Source organism: Octodon degus, unplaced genomic scaffold, assembly GCF_000260255.1.
Source record: "Octodon degus isolate 3935 unplaced genomic scaffold, OctDeg1.0 scaffold00014, whole genome shotgun sequence".
Taxonomy (NCBI): domain Eukaryota; kingdom Metazoa; phylum Chordata; class Mammalia; order Rodentia; family Octodontidae; genus Octodon; species Octodon degus.
This window is the reverse complement of record NW_004524590.1, coordinates 8,798,889-8,806,717: the sequence shown is the minus strand read 5'-3', so window position 1 is coordinate 8,806,717 and position 7,829 is coordinate 8,798,889.

Sequence of the window (7,829 nt, the reverse complement as noted above, 5' to 3'; positions counted from 1 at the left end):
CCGCGGTCCCTGTGCTTTGCTAAGCTTGTTCTAAGTAGGTGCTTTAGACCACTGAGCCATCTCACCAGCCCAAGAACTACTGTTTAAATGCATGCTTTTTTTTTTTTTTGGTGGAACTGGGGATTGAACTCAGGCCCTTGCACTTGCCAGGCAAGTGTTTATTCTACTGAGCTATCTCTCTGGCCAAACACATGCTTTTTAGTTATACTTTTTAATTACCTCTTTACTATTTTCACCAGTACTTGAAGTTTTACACTTTGGGCCTGTTGATTTTTTCCCCGAGATGAAGCATTCATCATCCCTCCTTGCTCGCTCCTCTCACCTTGCAGGTATTCATGAGGATGAGATATTCCAGTGTGTGTCTTGGTACCATGAGAAAGGGACCCTGGTGAATAGCCAAATTGCCAAGGCAGAGGTCGTGAATGCTAAGGGTCTGTTGCATGGCTTTCAATGTTTGCCTCAACTAATTTGTTGGAAAAACAGTTCCCTCATAGGAGAATTCTTTATTATTCTTAATCTTCTTTCTCTGTTTTCCACTCTTTTGTGGAGTCATAGCTCACATAATAGACAATTCCCTCATTTAGAATAAACAGTTCAATGGCTGTTTCATATTTAACCAATTGTATAAGCATCATCAATTAAAAAAAATTTATTATCCCAAAAGCAACACTGTACCCTGCAGCAGTCACTCCTCATTTTCTATCCCATTGCCCCAGCTGTAGGCAGCTATAAATAAAATTTCTGTCTATGGGTTTGTTTCTTCTGACACTTCATGAAGATGACTCTTGCAATACATGGCCCTTGGGGACTGGCTTTTTCCATGTGGCATCACATTATTGGGCTGCATCCATGTTGTAGTATATACCTGGCTCTTTCCATGGCTGTATGGTGCTCCATGGCTGGGTGGATGTGCCTGATTTTATGCACCCATTAATCAGTGGATGGGCATTTGGATGGCTTTCATTTTTTTCTCCATTATGAATATTGCTTTTGTAAACATTCATGCTTGAGTTTTCCTGTATCTCTAAGAGGAGAATTATGTTGTCATATGTTAGTAGTTGAGAAGCTGCCAATCTGTTTTCCAGAGTAATGTCTCTCCCCCAGCAGTGTGCAAAGGCCCCAGCTTCTCCAGACCCTCACTAACACATGTCATTTGTGCATCTCTTTGCTTCATCTCCTTTAATACAATTCCTCACGTTGCAGATATCTCTGGAATTTTTTCTCTTCTCCAAGGAGTCCACTGTTATGGTCTGAATGTTTGCATTTCCCTCAAGTTCATATGTTAGAATCCTCACCCCTGACATGCTGGTATTAGGAAACCCAACCTCTGGGGAGTGATTAATTCTTAAGGGGGGCCCTCACGAATGGGACTGATATCCTTATAAATGCGGCTGCAGAGAGCTCCCTCCCCTGCCCCTCCTACCATTTGAGGACACATCTAGAAAGAGCTGTCTATGGCAGAATGGGTCCTGGTCAGACACTGACTCTGGCTTAATGACTCTCATGTTTCCAAATCCAAGTTATTACCCCACTGCGTGGTCTTATTTCATGTGCTATTAATTCTGTCCTTTTCTCTTCCCATCTTTCTATAAGGAATACAAGTCCTGAATGAACGAATGCAACAGACTGAGTAAGACGGAGGTAATATGATCAGCAAGGCAAAGGGGAAAACGTAATACTTTTCAACAGTTATTTCTGTTTGCTATCATTTTAATACTAGCTTTCAGCCCATAAGCCACTGTCTAAAACTATTTTTGTTGACCTTTAACATTGTGGTTTCTATTATGATGATAGAGTTTTTCTCCCAAACATATTATTTAATACTACTAAAATATTTTCAGCTATACAAGTATTTGATGAATAAAGAAAATTCTGATAAAGTTAATGCCCCTATAAATATCCCCTCTAATTCCAAGACCCCCTCGGAGGTAACCACTGCTTCTGATTTGTGTCTTTCCACATCATTTATGGACTTAGGTGCTGAGATGACGGCCTCTGGAAACAAAACCTTTTCTCCCCTGAGTGGGATTATTCCCCCTGCATTGTTTTATAAAGTGTATTTTCTCCTCACTGCCTTTCGTGTCAGTGCAGGTAGCTTTACCTCATTTTATTTTGATTGTGACATGCATTCCATAGTATAGATACATCACGGATAATTAAGTCGTGTCCCCATGAGTGGCGTGCCGATGGTTGCTACTTTGTATTTTTAGACACTATGATTCAGAGAATGTTCTGGTATGTGCTTCTTTTTACACACACACACACACACACACACACACACACACACACACACACGGTTTCTCTAAGGAGAGGCTCTGGAGAGGAAATTTGTTTTTTGTTTTTTAAAGAATTATTTTTATTGAGAAACAAACATCAATGAGACAGTTTCAAAACTGATTAATAGGAGAGTCTCAATAATTAATACATTGTACATTGTTGTCTTCTTGGTGGTTATCCATAGTACAAGATGCAGACAGGATATCCTGTCCAAACACTATTAGTACAAATCTTTCTTCTCATTGAATTAAGCAAAAGTAGCTGTATATCTATCCTAACTATTCTGCATATACAGATATAAAATGGTCCTTCCTTTGTATCTCCTTTTTTTTTTTTTTGGGTCCTGTCAGAAATGGGTATTCCATTGGCATCTAAATACTATTGGTGCATGAATTCAGCAAAACAATCCAACACAGTCCAGCAGTCCACAATAGTAGTGGGTTACCCGCAGAAGTTGTTGACTTGAGCCTTTCACAGCTCAGAATATTAATATGGCTTTACTTTATATACCTTGTTTTTATACTCTTCTGCTAGATTGTTAAGAACAAGATAAAGAAGACTTGTATAACAAGAAATGTAACTTTTGTATCTGATAAGATCAGTCAAGTACTCTCAGGATTTATCCTGTAACTCTGTACCGCAGTTTGCAGATCCTGTGTCAGTGTCAGCCATGTGGATGAGTCACAGCCATTGCTTGACCAATTTGCTCTCTGTGAAAGCCTGAGAGAATGTTTTTCTCTCCAGGTGACTGGAGAACAAATTTTGTGTCAAAATATATTCATATTTAACATTTGATACTTACTATCAAATTGTCACCCTTGAAGGGCTGAGCCTGGATTGGGCAAGTGAGTGTGCTCTGTAAAGAGTTGCTCCCTGTCCTCTACCTGCAGAGCTTATGCCAACTTCTCTGTTTCTTTGAGAATTGTTGATTTATCATTCAGTATGAATGCATTCATTCTGTTTTCCCCACCAGAGAGATCTATGTTTAAAAGTTTGTTTCTAATTGTGGAATAAAGCATGTTGTTTTCCACTAAAGTAATTTCAGGCACCAGTGAACTAGAAAGAGAGGAATTTTGGGGTGTGCAAACTATTCTGTTTCCCCGAAATTACTCTGTCCTGCTTGCTGACCAGACTGTGAGACACATAAGATGCTGCTCTCCCTTGCTTGGGGGAAACAGATGCTTAGAAGCGCTGGTCTGCACCCAAATCCCAGCACAGAATTAGGAGGTCCTTACATGCTTCAGGGATGTAGCTGACCAGCTCCAAGCACTCATTTTAGAGGATCACACAGCCACAGTGAGTATGATGCTGGCCCATGATATCCTGAGTCCCCAAAGGAAAGAAGGGTGGGATTTGTCACATGCCAGGCTGAAGATTGCACCTAAGAGACTGGTAAGGTCCATAGGCCAAGGTCATTCAGGAAAGGACTGGACAACACAGCATCAGGCTGCCAAAGGAGGCAGAGCCACCACTAGAATGCCAGCATTGGAGGGGACTGGTGCTTGTGGAGTACTGGCCACCTGCCTTGCATGGCTTAGGGACTTAAGAGTTGTGCTTGAGGGGGGATGAAGGGAGGTAGGCAGGGCTGTAGGATAAAGCAGAATGCAGAGAAGTCACACAGCTCCTCTGAGCAAGAGGACTTAACATGCTGGATTAAGTGGAAAACAGGTACAGAGAAAGCTCAAGAGTTCTTGTGAACAGGGCTGTGGTTTACATCCACAGCTGTTTGACTTGGAAGCTCAAGCTTAGCCCTGGGGCATGAAGGGCACTGCGGAGGTCTGTCTGTCTGTCTGATGCCCATCCTGTAGGATGGGGTGTGAGGGCCTCATGGGCACACATTGCCTACATGGCAAGGCACAGTGAGTGAAAGATTGCCTGGGTCAGGAGGGGACAGCTGAAGGAGCTCCCTCACCCCTAGGAGGCTCATCTTTAAGCTCTTCCCCAATGCACAGTGGCTGTTCCTGCAAAGCACACTCTCACAATGCCACTGCATTCTCATAAGGATGACCAGTGGGGAGAGGAGGGCATATAGCCTGCCACTCATTATGGACAGTTTTGTTGGCTCCACCAGGGGAGGAGAGGGGTAGGTGTCATGGAGTTCTGACAACTGAGACCAACTGTCTCCTTCAGTTTTGGTAGGAATTAGTCCTGAAGTAGCATTAACATCTCTTCTTCCTCTGCTTCCTTCCCATCTTCCCTTGTTCTGCCATCTGTTGTCTAAGGTTTACTCTCTGCTGTACATATACTGTAACTGTTCCTTAAGCAAAATTTCCAGGATGTGGTCACAGAGGTGGAAATCTCAGTTTACAGAGGTGGAAACCGAGGTTACTTTCTGGAGTTTACACAGATGAGGGCAGATGTCAAGATTGTTCAGTCTCCCTCCTGTGTGACTGAAAGTTTAGAATTCTCTGGAGGTCCATTGCAGCTTTCCGAAAGGCAAGTGGACCCTTCTGGAGGAGGGGCCACCACTGCCTGCCTGTGAGGATGAAATGTATTACCAGCGAGGCTCTCCACTGGGCCTTGATATAAATCGCAGTTGAGACCTCATGCCCGGTGACCCTATGAATAAATGACAGCATCTCATTTTCCACTATAAATCCCAAGTGCATCCATTTGCTTTTAGAAGAGAAAACTTATTTTTGCTCCAAAAATCATAAAATGGAAAATTCTTTTCTAGAAAACTAGAAAATAACAATGCCTCAGAGCCTACCAGAACCTGTCTCTGGACAGTTGCCTTTTGCTCTGTTCACCCCTGGGATCCAATGGGTGACAAGGGCTGTCATTTCCTAGGTGGCTTCTTTGGGATGCATCTGATAAACTTATACATTTTACCTTGTCTGAACCAAATTCTTTAAGACTTAATTGCTTCTTCCACTTTACATGTGGCAAGCCTGAGATTTGACAAGGTGCAGTACTTAAGGCTCAAAGTCATATCACTAAGAAGGACAAAAGCCAAGATTCCACTGGATGGATCTTGTTGGCTTTGAGGTCTGCATTTCACCCACCAAAGCTTGAAGTTTTACTAAAATACTGCTTTATTTTAAAATGCCTTTGTGATAATTCCACACTCTCAGTAGAGATCAGGGGTACGCAGGGGGACGAGAGCCAACTTACAGTCTTCATTTGTTCTTAAACCCATGAAAGAGGTCACAGATCTATTTCATTAAAATAATAATGGTTTCAATGTTAAGAAGTGCCAGTAGCCAGAGAGTTTCAGACCTACAATTACAAAGTTATCTTTTGGGGGCCGGGGAGATGGCTCAGTAGAATAAGTGCTTCTCTGGCAAGCGCAAGGGCCTGAGTTCAATCCTTGGTTCCACCGGAAAAAAAAAAAAGTTATCTTTTGAAGTAAGTGTTTAAAAATTAAGATGATTTAAAAAAAAGATGATTTTTAATAGTAACAGGTGTAAAGGCTGTGAGCTGAAAGTAACAGACGTATTACCAAGATGATCTTGAACACCGCATTCAAACTGAACTTAGGGTTCCTAGCAGGTCTCTTGTTGAGTAGTTTACAACTTCTAAAAGTAAACAAAAATCTTTTAAGTCAGATGGGCAGATGGCTGCTTGGCGAACAGTCTAGAGCTTCTTGGCTGCCTGCAGAATTGATCTTCCCTTTGTGCCCTGGAGTTGGCCTCAACTATGAGGAAATTAGGACAACAGTCTTCATGCTACAAGCCATGCTTTCTAATAAATGAGCTTACCATTCTCCAGTCTCTGTGGGAAAGTGCACCCCACATTGCTCCTTCTCTGGCCATGACCACCTGCTTGATGATTTGGTCTGAGGCCTGCCGCAGCCTTTCCAGTCAGTGTTTGCCAAAAAGATCTTTGTTTCCCAGTGATCATTCAGTTCTAGGCAATGGGGAGGTGGAGGGGAAAGAGGTTATGGGAGAGTGTGTCATTTTCTTGCTACCTCTACACATTTGCTTAATTCTCTTCCATTATCCTTTATCTGTATGAGTTCCAACTGAAGAAAAAGAAAAAAGCAGAAAACCAGCCCTGAACTCTCTTACCCTCTTGGCACTCAACATAATGTGATTAAATGGGGCAGAACTGGCCGGCAGCTACACCAATAACATCTTGAAATTTTGCTCTTAACCGATTAGAAAACACAATGTCTCCGAAGAGAATGGGCTCATTTATCACATCTCCTAGCACACTGGCTTGGCCCAAGCCTTGAGCAAAGCTCACTGCAGAGAAAAGACAGGATGAGGGAAAACTCTGCACACCCTGTGGAAACAGAGATTCTGATTTTTCCACCTGGCAATTAATCTCCTTTGGCTCTGCTAAATTACAGCAGGAGCGGCACAACCTGGGAAATGGAAATATGAAGGGGATGGTGGGCCCTGGAGTGGGACAGAAAACAACCTTGCAAATGACCTCCTTAACATTCCAGAGAAGCCTATACTTGTAGCTCCATCTTTGCTACCCAGTGGCAGCATGTGACCAAGGCACCATGGCAGAGAAGCTGCAGAAAGCTCTGAAAGGGCAGGAAGCGATCTTGTTTGCTTGCTGCCCCCCAGGTTTTGTCACTTTGCCCCATTTTTCTTTACACTGTTGGGTAATGAACACACAATCATTCACTTCTTTGTGTTTTGGTCCTAAGACAGGGCAGCAGAGTGAGAGACACTTCGGGGGAGAAACAATCCTAGTACAGTAACACCATTGTCACGATCCTGAGAGCCAATCAGAAAAGTGCTATTTCAGACCAACAACAGACACTTGCTTTTTTTTTTTTTTTCGGAACTGAGAATTGAACTCAGGCCCTTGCACTTGCCAGGGAAGTGCTTATTCTACTGAGCCATGTCCCCAGCCCCAACACTTGCTATTTTCAACCCTTCATTTGAATCTGGTGCTGTTCACAGGAGCAACCAGAAGATGCTCTTTCAGTCCTTCATTTGCACATGAGCACAATCAATCAAAAGATACTCACTTGATCCTTCATTTACACGTAATGGAAAGCCAAGTGAGTGTCTTGATAGGGGTGTTCTTACATGACATGATGGGGAGTAAGTGCTTGGTAGGATGATTTCGATCTTTCTCTTTTTAAGTTTTAATTTAAGGGCTGGCCAGATAGCTCAGCAGACTAAAGTGCCTGCTTAGGCAGAACACAGAAGCCGGGGTTTAAGCCCTAGTGTGCTGTGCCAGCTCTGCTCCCAGAGTGTGCTGAGGCAGCGACTGAGACTGGGCATGGTGGCACTCGCCTGTAATCCCAGTGCTTGGGAGCCTGAAAACAGGAGAGTCACTATGAGTCTGATCTACATAGTGAAACCCTGTAGACTCTGTACTAAATACATTAAAAAATTAAATTAAAATTAATTAACTAATTAATTAATTTGGTATTGAGTCTCAGTATGCAGCTGGGACTTGTAGTGATTTTCCTGTCTCAGCCTTGCCAGTGCTGGGAATACAGGTGTGCCTCACCATGCCTGGTTTTGGTGGCCATAGCGTGCCTGTGGTACCAGGGATTGAACCCAGGTCATTGATCTTGCCAGGCAGGCATTTAGACCACCAAGCTATCTCCGTAGTCCTAAGTTTTATTTTTTTTTATTTTT